The sequence below is a fragment of the Canis aureus genome, chromosome 20, assembly GCF_053574225.1.
Source record: "Canis aureus isolate CA01 chromosome 20, VMU_Caureus_v.1.0, whole genome shotgun sequence".
Taxonomy (NCBI): domain Eukaryota; kingdom Metazoa; phylum Chordata; class Mammalia; order Carnivora; family Canidae; genus Canis; species Canis aureus.
This window is the reverse complement of record NC_135630.1, coordinates 43,862,411-43,874,651: the sequence shown is the minus strand read 5'-3', so window position 1 is coordinate 43,874,651 and position 12,241 is coordinate 43,862,411. Positions and strand designations below refer to the sequence as shown.

Sequence of the window (12,241 nt, the reverse complement as noted above, 5' to 3'; positions counted from 1 at the left end):
ACAGAGATGCTGCCCTCCAGGTCTGAGCAACAAATGGCCAGAGCGGGGCTGAATCAAGGGTTCTCACAGGGGGGAGGCTGTTGTTGGCAGCCCCACACCATCCGATCTGATGCCAGCCAAGTAACGAGGGGTTTGGGGGCAAAACCAGTCAACAACACCCCAACACTACACCTCTCCTAAGAATTGCTAATGAGAGATGTAATTATGGAGCTGCATTGAACAGATGGAGAAAATGAAGACAGAATGAAAGGTGAAACTCCCTGGGATGTGCGCCACCCCAAGAAGCCAACCACCGCAAGGAGGAGTATCTAGTCTATGGGGTAGACTATTCTAGAAGAGTGAGGCATTTCGTCTGGATTGTTCATCACGTGAGTTCTAAAACTTCTCTATTTCAATAATTGGTCAAGGTGGGGGGGTATGAAGCAACCCCACGGCCCCCTCAAACATTTATCTCTTGTGCCTATAATTTTAAGAGGAGTTTCACAAAGAAGGCAACAATCCGAGAACAATCCTCTACAGTAGAAACAGAGACCTTCCCCTGCTACACATTCATTCTGTCCAGAGAAACGTGTTTTTCAGATGACCCTGCAGAGGCCCCACAATATTAAATAAAGCAACTGCTCTGCTTGACTCTGACCTGAATAGAGCAGCTATAAATAACCTAAATGGAGAGATACTGGGTATTCAGAAAATCCACACATGCGGCTTCACCCGTCCTAGTCCGTACTCCTTCACGGGTAGGTGGTAAGCACACGGGGCAAGCTGGCTCCTTTGTCTTACTCTGGCTTCCTCGGGACGCAGGAGCTCTTTCCCGGGCAGGGGGCCTGCACAGAAGCCCCCTAAGGTGGGCAGGGCCAGGCCTGCGCAAAGGCCTGGGAGCCAAGCCCCGGGTCTCACTCCCCTCTGCCCCACACGCGGAGGGACCGGGGACACCAGCGGAAAGACGCAAGGCGTGGACATGAAGGAGCTGCATAAACACTGTGTTATCACCGTCCAGTCTCCCGGGCTTCTGCCTAATGGGGGTGACAGAATGAGGAGATAATAGGGTTGTGACTGGGGAGTTGTGTTCGGTCTGGCCAATCTGTTATTTCATTTCTGCGTTTTTGAACAAGTGCCCAGAGGCAATGGCTGCAGTTGGCTGGAAAGTAAATTAGTGAATAAATTCTACTGCCAACAAGGGGGCACTGGCTGCTTCTCCTTTCTTTTTGAGGAGGTGGTGGTGAGGGGCTTTGCAGGAGGAGGAGGGAGGGGAAGACAGCTCCTGGGGCATTCGAAATGTCAATAAGGCAGCTAAAAACAGTTTTTTTGCAGAACTTTTGGTTAACTGTGAAAATTCTGAAATAGAACCTGACACTTTAAACTTTGAGACTGCGTTTTTTTTTTTTTTTTTTTTTTTTAATCTTTGGAAAATGTTATGTGGTGACTAAAGCTCCATGCTTTACAGGATTGTTTCTGAAACTCAGTTATTTAATCCCTACGTGAGTGCTTCTTTAAGAAGGTGAGTTTTGATCCTCCCCCCTAAAACAACACCACAGGTGGGAAAAATGTAATATACTAGGGTAGAGCCAAAAATAAAATTGACAAAACCCCGAAAAAGAAAAGAACTCATATATGCATGTATTTTTGTGTCAAAGATTCCTATAGCTCATGGCTTGAACAGTGAGAGGGAGAGGAAGCGTATGATCTAGTCAAAAAAAACCTTGCGAGAAGTGGTGGGCTTTTACTGCTTTATTACTGTAATTTGGCACAAAATCAATTTTTCAAAGATTTTATTTATTTATTCATGAGAATACACAGAGAGGAGAGAGAGAGAGAGAGAGAGAGGCAGAGACACAGGCAGAGGGAGAAGCAGACTCCACGCAGGGAGCCCGACGTGGGACTCGATCCTGGGGCCTCTAGGATCATGCCCTGGGCTGAAGGCAGTGCTAAACCACTGAGCCACCTGGGCTGCCCACAAAATCAATTTTGACTCCGTATGAACAATTACAAATACCTGCTCTTCCCCTGAGTTTTCATGCAAACTCTTTATTTCAACTCCTCTCTCTGCCTTGGAGGTGTTAGCTGGGGGAAGGACAAGCTGCAAGCGATGGATGGCTGAGGGAGAAATCCTGGCACTGCCACCTTTCACTAGCACTGGTCATGGCCTCCCCGTGTGTCTGCCCAGGGAATGCCTAACCTGTCACGGGACACTGGCCAAAGGTGTCAGGAGGGGTCACTCAGCTGCCAGCTGTCTGGCAGGCGATTCAGAAGTCACCAGTGGCCCTGGTGTGGTTTCCTTCCAAGGAGCTGGCCAGCTGCTGGGTATCTGCCTGGTGACATCGTCCCTCAAGACCCTAATCTCGACATATGTGCTCCTAAAATCACTTATGATAAGTCAAAAGCCACAGAAAGAGAGGCTGATGCCACCCAAAATGGCCTTTCTGGGATGATCTAACAGGCCAAGCTTTGTCTTTTTCTCTGATGATGATGATAACTGGAAATTTACCTGTGTTGGGAAGGTTTCAAAGAGAAGGCATCCACATGTCAAGGTAAATTTTAAAAATTTCATCATAAATGGAACACAGGAAATCCTGCACATTTGGAAATCAATCCATCCAGGAGATAAACAAATGTGATTTAAAAAAAAATGGCTAATATTTGAGCTCTATGTGTGGAGTTCTGTGCTAAGCGCTATATTTATAGTGACCATTTGATTTTATCTTCATGACAACCTTTTACCATGTTTGTAGAGATGAGAAAGTTCGAGGCGGGGTGTTGGGGGGGGGGGGACACTTAAACTACTCCAGTCTGTACACCAGGAAATGGCAACGCTAGGATTCAGAGCCAGACCAGCTGGTCCTAGGGCCCAAGCTCCTTAGAGCATCCTAACATATAGCCTCATAGTCCAAATATTTTATTTTCTGGGCTCCATGAACTACAGTGGTTAACATACTTCAGAGGAAAATAATGTTACAAGGTAGACCAAAATACACATGAGAGACCCAGGGGGAAAAAAACTGTTTATGAGATTACTTCAGTTTCTTGAGTGACTTATGCTAACTTACGTGGGACCAAGTTGATTTTTTAACATGAGACAAGCGGAAGGAGATTTGCTAAACATTGACAGTCTTAAATCAGGACAAGCAGGGGTTTGTTTTGTTTTTTAAGAAAAGCCATATTTTAAGTATTTTGGAAGCACCTATTTACAAATGATTACAAATCAGCTTGATGAGCTTCCTAAGCAGATTACAGTGATAACTTCTTTTAAGAACTACTGGGAGTTTGGCTTGAATAATTCACTCAACCACAACCATTTTAGAGCATTCTTTCTAAAAAACCAGGTTAAATGCTAGGTACTGAGAAATGACAACAGCAAGATGGGTTTCTGTCCTCACAGAGCTTATTAGAGACTTAATAAATGAGATGCATGCTATTTCTACCAAGCAGTAATTCAAAAGTTTTTTTTTTTTTTCAGTGAAATCGACTCTTCTTTCAGCGCCTGAGTCTCTGAGGTCTGTCTTTCCACCACTAAGTCACAAGCACTTGCGCTAAAAAGTGCAAATACTCATTTTAACAGGTGGTCTTTTGGCCTTAACTACAGCTGGCCCTACCATGTTGGGGACCCCCACGCCAGCAGGTCACCAAGGGCAGAAACCCCAGAGCCAGCCTGGGCTTCTCCCTCAGTCCTCACCCAGTCGTGAGGATGTCAGCTTCCCCAAATCTCTCAACCCTCTCCCTCCTCTGTACCTTTCTTACTTCTGGCCTCATCGATTTTTTTTTTTCTTTCTTTCTTTTTTTTTTTTTTTAAGATTTTATTTATTTATTCATGAGAGACACAGGCAGAGGGAGAAGACTGAGTGGGACTTGATCCCAAGATCACGACCTGAGCTGAAGGCAGATGCTCAACCACTGAACCACCCAGGTACTCCTGGCCTCATTGATTCTTGTCAAGACTTCTACAACAGGTAAGTTTTCTTCTGCCCTATTGAAACGATCACTTATTTAGGTTTTCCTCATTGTAATAGAAATGTATCCTCTGTAAAACTTTTTCTAGACAATAGAAAAAGATACAAGAAAGATATCATCCATCACCTTATCACCTAGAAATAATCACCATTGTGTGGATTTTTTTAAAAAAAAATATTTATTTTAGTGGGGGGAGGGAGAGCACACACATGAATAGGAGGAAGGGCAGAAGAAGAGGTAAAGAATCCTCAAGCAGACTCCCTGCTAAGCATGGACCCCGATGCAGGGCTTGATTCCAGGACCCCAAGATCATGTCCTGAGCTGAAATCAAGAGTCAGATGCTTACCTGACTGAGACACCCAGGCACCCATGGATTTTTTTTTTTTTTATACTCAAATCAAAACTGGATCCTATTATACCTACTTTTTTGTAAACTTTTTTCACTTACAAATGTGCCACAGGCATCTTTGTGGGTTAATACCCACAGCTCATCACCGCTTGTTAAATTAGTATAGTATTCTAGTGCATGAACTCTTTCCATGAGCTGGGATGCCCCATGGTTCTGGTCTGCCAGCACTGCTTTATGGAACCACACTTCTCTAAGGCCATGCAATTATCTCCTTCAGGTGATGGGTTTCTGACCCAGTCCTGACTTGTGGGCTGCCTCCACTCCCCAGCCTCCAAGGCTGGGCACATAATACAGAAGACATTGCTTGGCCATGGCTCATTTGAAAGATGGGGGTATGATGCAAGTCCTGCCAATCACAGCTGCTCCAACACTAGTCAGAGCTACTTTTGAAGTCAGGGTGTCTCTGCTACAATCACCAACCAGGAAGGGTAGAATCTAGAGCTGCAGAGGTCATCTGTGTGCCCATGAGAGAAGGAAGCCAATCCAGAGAAATGCAAAGCCAAGATAGGGAAAAATAAAGATATCCTCCAAGCCCAAATCCAGCTCAACTTAGAACTGGTTTCAACAATTCCCAAGGACAAGAACCAACACACCCTTGTGACCAAGTCAACATGACAGAAATCCTAACTAATACACCCTTACAAGACATTTAGGACATCTCCGATTTTTGACTATTGAAATCAACTAGTACTATAGACCACCACATTCTTGTTACATCGGCAGTGGATTTCTCATACCTTCAGCCTTGCCCTTCCTCCTTCCCTATTCCCTACTCCAGCACATCCTCTGTGCTGCCTGACAGGGCATTCTTTGCAACAAACATAACTGTGGCAGTTTCTGGCTGAAAATCTTTACCTCCTTCAGGATGAAGCACCGGCCAGCCTACCAGTCATTCTAGCTACATTTCAAGTCACCCTCTGATATCTCTGCTCTCCATGACGGCCTACTTGGGGTTTGCAATGCAGATTTCCCATCTTCTCTTGTGCTGGCACATGTCTGGCTTATCTCACCTCCCCCTCCCTTGAAGGCACAGTTCACTTTACCTCCTGGTTCAGGGATTCCTTAACTTTCCAACACTGAGATAAGTAGCCCTCCTCTTAGATCGTGAAGAGTTACAGTTCCTTTCACACATTGTTATCTTGATGGCAGACTATATGTTATTTGAGGCTGAACCATGTTTTATGCCGTCTCCTAGAGCATAGTAGGAAATTCAGCAAATATTTTTTGCATGCATGACTAAGTCAATGGGAAATACTTAATTAACTGCTGTGATTGACTCTATAGGTAGATCTACATTACCAAGCAGCAGAAGCCATGCCTAAACTACTCCCAGCATCAGGCTTTTTGCACCAAAGTTCCAAAACTAAAGCCTGATTCATGGGATGAATCATTAACCAAGGCAGCTCATCACTCTATTCTGGAAACTAGCTCATTCATACTAAGTGACAGGTGTTCAATAAATATTTAATTGGTAAATTAATATATCTTTTAATCTAGGTCACAGAGCTGAAGGTGGGAAGAAGAGAAACCAACCAGTGATGCAGAGTGGTAAAATTCCCACATCATGGGTTCCTAAGTCCTACCAATTCATTCAACAGTAGCACTTTTATTAAGCACTTACTACTATGAGCCAGAAAACAACTTGGGAAGAGCTGAAGAGTGAATAAAGCTTGCATGAATGAAGCTCCCTTCACTGAGCTTATATTCATCTGAGGAGACCAACAGTAAAATAACTCAATGTTACAGACAAACAAAACCAACTACTTTGGTGACCAACCCTGAACTGTAGTTAAGATATGCTGAACTTCGATGGTTTTTTTATGCATCAAAAAAATAAGGAATGATGACTGATGAGTAGACAGACATATGGATTGAGAGGTCAGAGAGCAAAGAAAGGAAACTTTTTTGCAGAGTTTAGGCTGTGGGGTTCTATTAGACATTTCTTTCACCCTTTTTGCGAATTGAAAACTTTGTTAAAGCGGGGAAGGATATTGGCTATGATCATATTCAGGATGTTGATGCTGACTCTGATGACGTAACTGGCATGATAGAAAGAACTTTATTGACAGATACAGTCACATCACACAGGAAGTTATCTGGCTTTAAAAACCAGAGCCAGTGATGTTATACTTCAAATTTTACCCAAACTCAAGTTTTTCAGATGGTGATGATGATGAGCAGACAGAGAGAGAGAGAGAAAGAGAGAGAGAAGAGGTCAGGATGCAAAGTAGGGAAACGATCACGTACAGCTGGGCTGAAAAGATGAGAGCCTGCACTGTTGACAAAAGGCACAATGGAGTAAATTTCTCAAGTGTCAAAAAGCAATTTAGGAGGGAATGGACTCCTCAGAAGAACATCACTCCTGAAGGCTGAGACTCAGATAAAGGAACTGTAAGGCTGATCCCATCACTCACTGGTCTGCACAGAAGTAAAAGGCAAGAGTCCTACTGATCGAAGTCAAAGGCCAAAAAGGCAGTTTGAATCACAAATAGCTCCTTTGCTTGTCAGGCCCTAAAAATAAAATCATGCGTGGGAGTGATCCTTAACTGAAGCCAACAAGTTTGTCCTTTGCATGAAAGGAAAATAGGCCATGATTGATTTTAGCTCAGGTCATGATCTCGGGGTTGTGCGAGTAAGCCATGCATCCGGTTTCATGCTCAGCCGGGAGTCTGCTTGGGATTCTCAGTCCCTCTCCCTCTGCCCCTACCCCCAACCCACCTGTGTACACACACACTCTCTCACTAAAATAAATAAATCTTTTCAAAAAAGATGCTAAAAGCCCCCAAAAAACCTGAAGAGACATAGACGTCTAAAGGGAAGAATGTCTGGGAGATGGAATAACAATGCAAAGGTCCTGGGGCAGCAGTGTGCCTGACTCACCTAAGAAACAGGTATGGGAATAGAGAGCAGTGAGCATGAAGATGTGTAGTAAGAGATGAGGCCAGACAAGTATTGGTGGCTTTAGGCCACTGGGATGACTGGTCTTTCCCTACAATGAAATGCTGTGGCACTGTGAGCACGGGAGTGTCATGATCTGACTTATGTTTTAATTAGCCCCATTCTGTAGTTGGGGAAAATGGGGTCTTTTTGCTCTTTTTTCATTTATACAACAAATACTTATCACCAATGATGTTAACGCTTCAGGTATGGAGGACTCAGCAGTGACCAGGCTCGTAGGACTGGAATACAGGTTAAGAGTCATAGAACAGGAGCGTCTCACTCGGGGAAGGGAGGATTCTGGAGGACAGAACATCTCCCTGAAGGAGGAGCAAGGGTGTGTGTGTCGGGGGTGAGAGCTAGCTAGGGGCTTCCAGACCAAGGAGCACACACATAATGGCCTGCAAGCCAGAGAAAACACGGCACCCCGGAAGATGAGTAAAAGCCAAGAGGAGCCAAGCAGCATGAGGCAGGCCAGATGGCATACAGAACGGAGAGGGGCTGGAGGTGAAACGGGAAGGCTCTCAACTAACACCTCCAGAATCCCCACAGCCTGTTCTTCACTCAACTCTATGACAGCTCCCTGTCTCTTCTGCCCCAAATTTCCACCTGTACCGAGAAATGCTGAATACTTCCCAGCCCTGACAGTGTAAGCACCCAGAAGGCAAATTGTTCAGTGCCTTCAGATTGTGAACTACAGCCAAAACATTGCAGGTCATCAAAAAATTAATTCACTAATTAATTAAAAACAAACCAATAGCAATGGACTCTGTCTAGAGAACATTCTAGGACGGTGATATGAAAAGTGAGGTGGTACAGCAGGTTGCTGAGTGTTATTGAAACTTTCCAACTACAGGACATCAGCAGAAGTCTGGGACACCACTTGCCTGAGCCCAGTGGAGAGGAGTCTGGTCATCTCTGCTACCGTTATGTGCAGCCGGTCTCCAGCGAAGGGGAGGGGCAAACACAATCAGATAAGGACAGTTCACCACCACCACTGCTGTTTTTACAGAGGCCAGGGGAAGTTGTGAAAGAGGGTGTCGAACAGGTCATTAGAGCTATCCCCACATGGGCTAACTCAAGGGTGAGTCAGGGACTTCAGTGTTTCCCTTTTCTCTTTTTGTAAATAGTATGGGCAAATGTCTTGCATTTGTTTATTGAGGTATAACACACCTTGTTGGGAATTGAGAAATAGAAAAGAGACCACTTTCAGGGGCTCAGACAAAGCAGTAGGGTGGGGGCACCTGGGTGGCTCAGTGGTCAAGCATCTGTCTTTGGCTCAGGTCACAATCCTGGGTTCTGGGATCGAGTCCCACATCAGGCTCCTCGCAGGGAGCCTGCTTCTCCCTCTGCCTATGTCTCTGCTTTTCTCTGTGTCTCTCATTAATAAATAAATCTTAAAAAAAAAAAAAAAGAAGTATGGGTGGCTGACCAAAGGCTACTGACAGAAATAACACCTACCTGTAGGGTCAAGCCAAGACTCTGTCAAGCCCAGAAAAAGCAAGCAGTTAATTTTCAACAAGAAGCAACAGAAGTTTCCCAAAATAGGTACAAATGAGGAGCTAATCACTTGATGGATGATAAAACAGCCTTAGAAATCAGTTTTAAAAAAAAAATTATCTATTAAGTGAAGGGAAAAAAGGGGGATCGGGAATTCTATTATGTATTTACAACTATGTAAAAATATACCCATGAAAAATACGATAATGCTTGTATTGAGTATGGGGGTCTTTTCCATGGGAGGAAGTGGCTTTCTCTATTTTTGCCATAGGGTTACATTTTTCTTCAATTTGGAAGGATAGAGGAAGTCTTTTAAATAGAGCCTTCAAGAAATAGAATACCGTTTTGCTATCAGGGTGATGTGAAGAGAGCAAGAGTGGGGAGGCCTCTAGCAGGACCTGCAGAGACCAGCAGGCTGTCTGGCAGGGCCAGGGAGGAGTTAGGGAGTGTCTGGGGGGAGGGCAAAAGAAGGGCACTACAGTCTTTGAGTGGGGATAGCTCAGGCCAAGCCGAGCTTTCAAGAGCTGGCTCTGGTGGCAAGAGGATGGCCGTAGAGCCTAGCCCAAAGGCCACCTGGAGTGTGGACAAGAGGAGAGTGCAGGAACCATCAGACTTTTCAACTTCTTGGAAAAAATCATCACTCAGTAGATGTAGCCAAAGGGACTCAGCATTGTCTGACCACTTGGATGGTCCCTATAGAAGCTACTTAGGGAGGGGTCATGAATAGTCGATGTTGACACATACAAAAATGCCCAAATGCAAACAGAATACACAAAGAGGATGGTTGCAGTGAAATTCTGAGATCTGGAGCAAAACGATAAGAAAAATCAGGTTTTTCAACCTGCAAGAAACTCCACCAACTCTGTGAGGAGATGAGTTAGAGAAATAGAAGCAGTGTTAAAGTGAGAAGTGTTGAATCTGAATTTAAGTTTAAAAGGAAAAACATGCTTTGGTCAGCACAACCTCATGGCATTGCCCCTAAAGATGTATCAGCAATGGTGCATTTCTCTCTTTCTTTATCCTCCAGCTGGGCCCTTTCTGACCAGCTTTCCCATCCTCTCTGCACTTCACACATGCGGGAACACTGCTAAATCTGGTCAGAGGACAGCTGGACTGGAAGACGACAGAGCTCTACAAGTACAACACCCTATTCCTGTGGATCTACAGTTTCCATTTTGCACCCCCATCAGAACACAATCTAGTACACCTGTAATACACGTGCGTGTTTACACATCAAGTATGTAATGATTACTATCAACCCACACAGGAAACACTAGTAAATATGTTGTGTTTGAAAAAAATCAACGATGCATAAATATAAGTTGACACTTCCTTCTTACGCTCAAAGCAACGATCTTCCCCTTTCAGATCACTGGAATAGCCACGTGTACCTGAAGGGTGAGGGAATGGGAGGTTCTGTGGGGATGACTGGATTGGGCCAGACCCACACTTTTGTCATATAGGTAGGAAAGAACCCCCTCTCAAGGCAGCACCCAAGTTCTCTGTGGGCAGGCTTTGGGAGTTACTGTTTTGTGCCAATTCTCCAGCCTGGACACAATGCAACAGGACAAAGGTCTCAAACTACTTAATTGTCCTCTTCAGGTCCGTGTTTTCTCCAATTAAGACAGCGTCCTCCATGAGAAAGCTTTCCATCAACCTGTGACATGAAGGCTGTAGCAACCGTGGATGATTCCTGCCTTGTTCCAGTACTAAAATGCTGATTTTCTCATTCTTCATTCCTTTGGCATTTATTAGCTGTGATTTCTTCATGATTAACAAATTTCTTTCATCAACTTTCTGATTATCTTCAAATACAACTTGGCCTAGAAAGGCAGGATCAAAGCTGGATTCTTTCCCTTTATTTTTCAGAGTAATGAAGTGGTGTCCTAGCAACTAGCAAAGGGGGGATCGATGGACTTTGTGGGCTTCTCCTGTTTGGAGGATCATCTGGACTCCTGGAGTGCCTGTCACTGATGTGACTGTAATCCACCATAGCTTTTCTTCTTCCTGATTCTCAGACCACCCCGTCTTTGGTTCTTCAGTCCTTCTGACTCCACTCCAGGGGTCTTCCTTAGCTTCCTTGCTTTCTGGCATGTAGAGATATCCCTTTGCGGACATTTCCTGCCCTAGACCTGGAATTGGCTATTTAACCAGCAGGAGGTTCCTTGGAGAGGGAAAGATATTTATAAGGTTCCCAATCTAAGTGCCAAGGATACTCCTTGCTACGGGCCGTCTTTACTTTTGATCCTTTTCAAAGTACAGAGCTAGGAAACATTTATTTTTTAAAGAGAAATGTATGTTGACATTGATATGCCCTCTTTGAGCCGAGGATCATACAGTCTTTATTTAAATTCTATAAATACTACCCACCTTCTTGTATACTGAAAATCTTGGGCAGCCCGGGTAGCCCAGGGGTTTAGCGCTGCCTTTGGCCCAGGGTGTGATCCTGGAGACCCAGGATCGAGTCCCATGTTGGGCTCCCTGCATGGAGCCTGCTTCTCCCTCTGCCTGTGTCTCTGCGCCTCTCTCTCTCTGTTTCTCATGAATAAATAAAATCTTTAAAAAAAAAAAAAAAAAAGAAAATCTTGGCTCCTACAGTATGCCTCTAATAGTTTCAAATAACAGTGCAAATATTTCCTCTTGTGAATGTATGGTCCAAAGAGGGAGTTTTAAAGTCACTCCAAGTAATTATTTTCTCTATGTGGGATAGTCATATTAATCTGATAGAGCACTAGGCCTATTCCATTTTTTCAATTTGTTTTCAGTTGTAAGTGAATGCTTTCTCTCTCAATCTCTCCATCTCTCTCTCTCTCTCTTAAATTACGTAAAACGTTTACATGATTCCTGGGCCAAAATATGGTGCATTAAAGGGACATCTACTTTCTGTCCCTGATCCTGCACACCTTTCCTCCAGGGATAGTCACTTTCATCAGCTTGTTATTTAACCTTACATTTTTTTCTTTTGAAAATACAGGAAAATTCATATACACTAACGTACACACACACTGTCTTCTTATGCAAAACGGAGTACGTTGACGAGATGCCCTGCATTCTGGTTTCATTACTTGAATGTACCCCAGTCATCTCCCTCAGAGCTGTGTGGACTGTCCTCACTGTTCTTCCCAGTTTCAAAGTACTTCCCTCTGTCAGCAGACCATGTTATTCACTCAGTGCCCTATCATGACCATCTGGGTTATTTTCAGTCTTTGCCTATTACGAACAGTGTCACAACAAATAACCTGTGCACGCATTATATTTTATTTCTGCTCACTTATCTTTGGGAGAAACTCTTAGATATGATCTGCTCAGTCAAAGGGAAGATGTGCTGATAGTTTTGCTAGATTGTGACAAATATGCTTCCCCCTGTTAGTACCATGCTATGCTCTCACTAGTAGGGCAGGAAAAGATGGATAGATCCTCACCATTGGAATAGCTATGCTACTAACTTCT

General features: G+C 44.1%; 1 protein-coding gene across 6 annotated transcripts in view; it reads right to left on the bottom strand.

The window, feature by feature from the left end:
• MGAT5 (alpha-1,6-mannosylglycoprotein 6-beta-N-acetylglucosaminyltransferase) overlaps positions 1 to 12,241 on the bottom strand; it is a 345,976-nt gene that overhangs the window by 93,489 nt on the left and 240,246 nt on the right. The gene's annotated exons all lie outside the window — the stretch shown is intronic.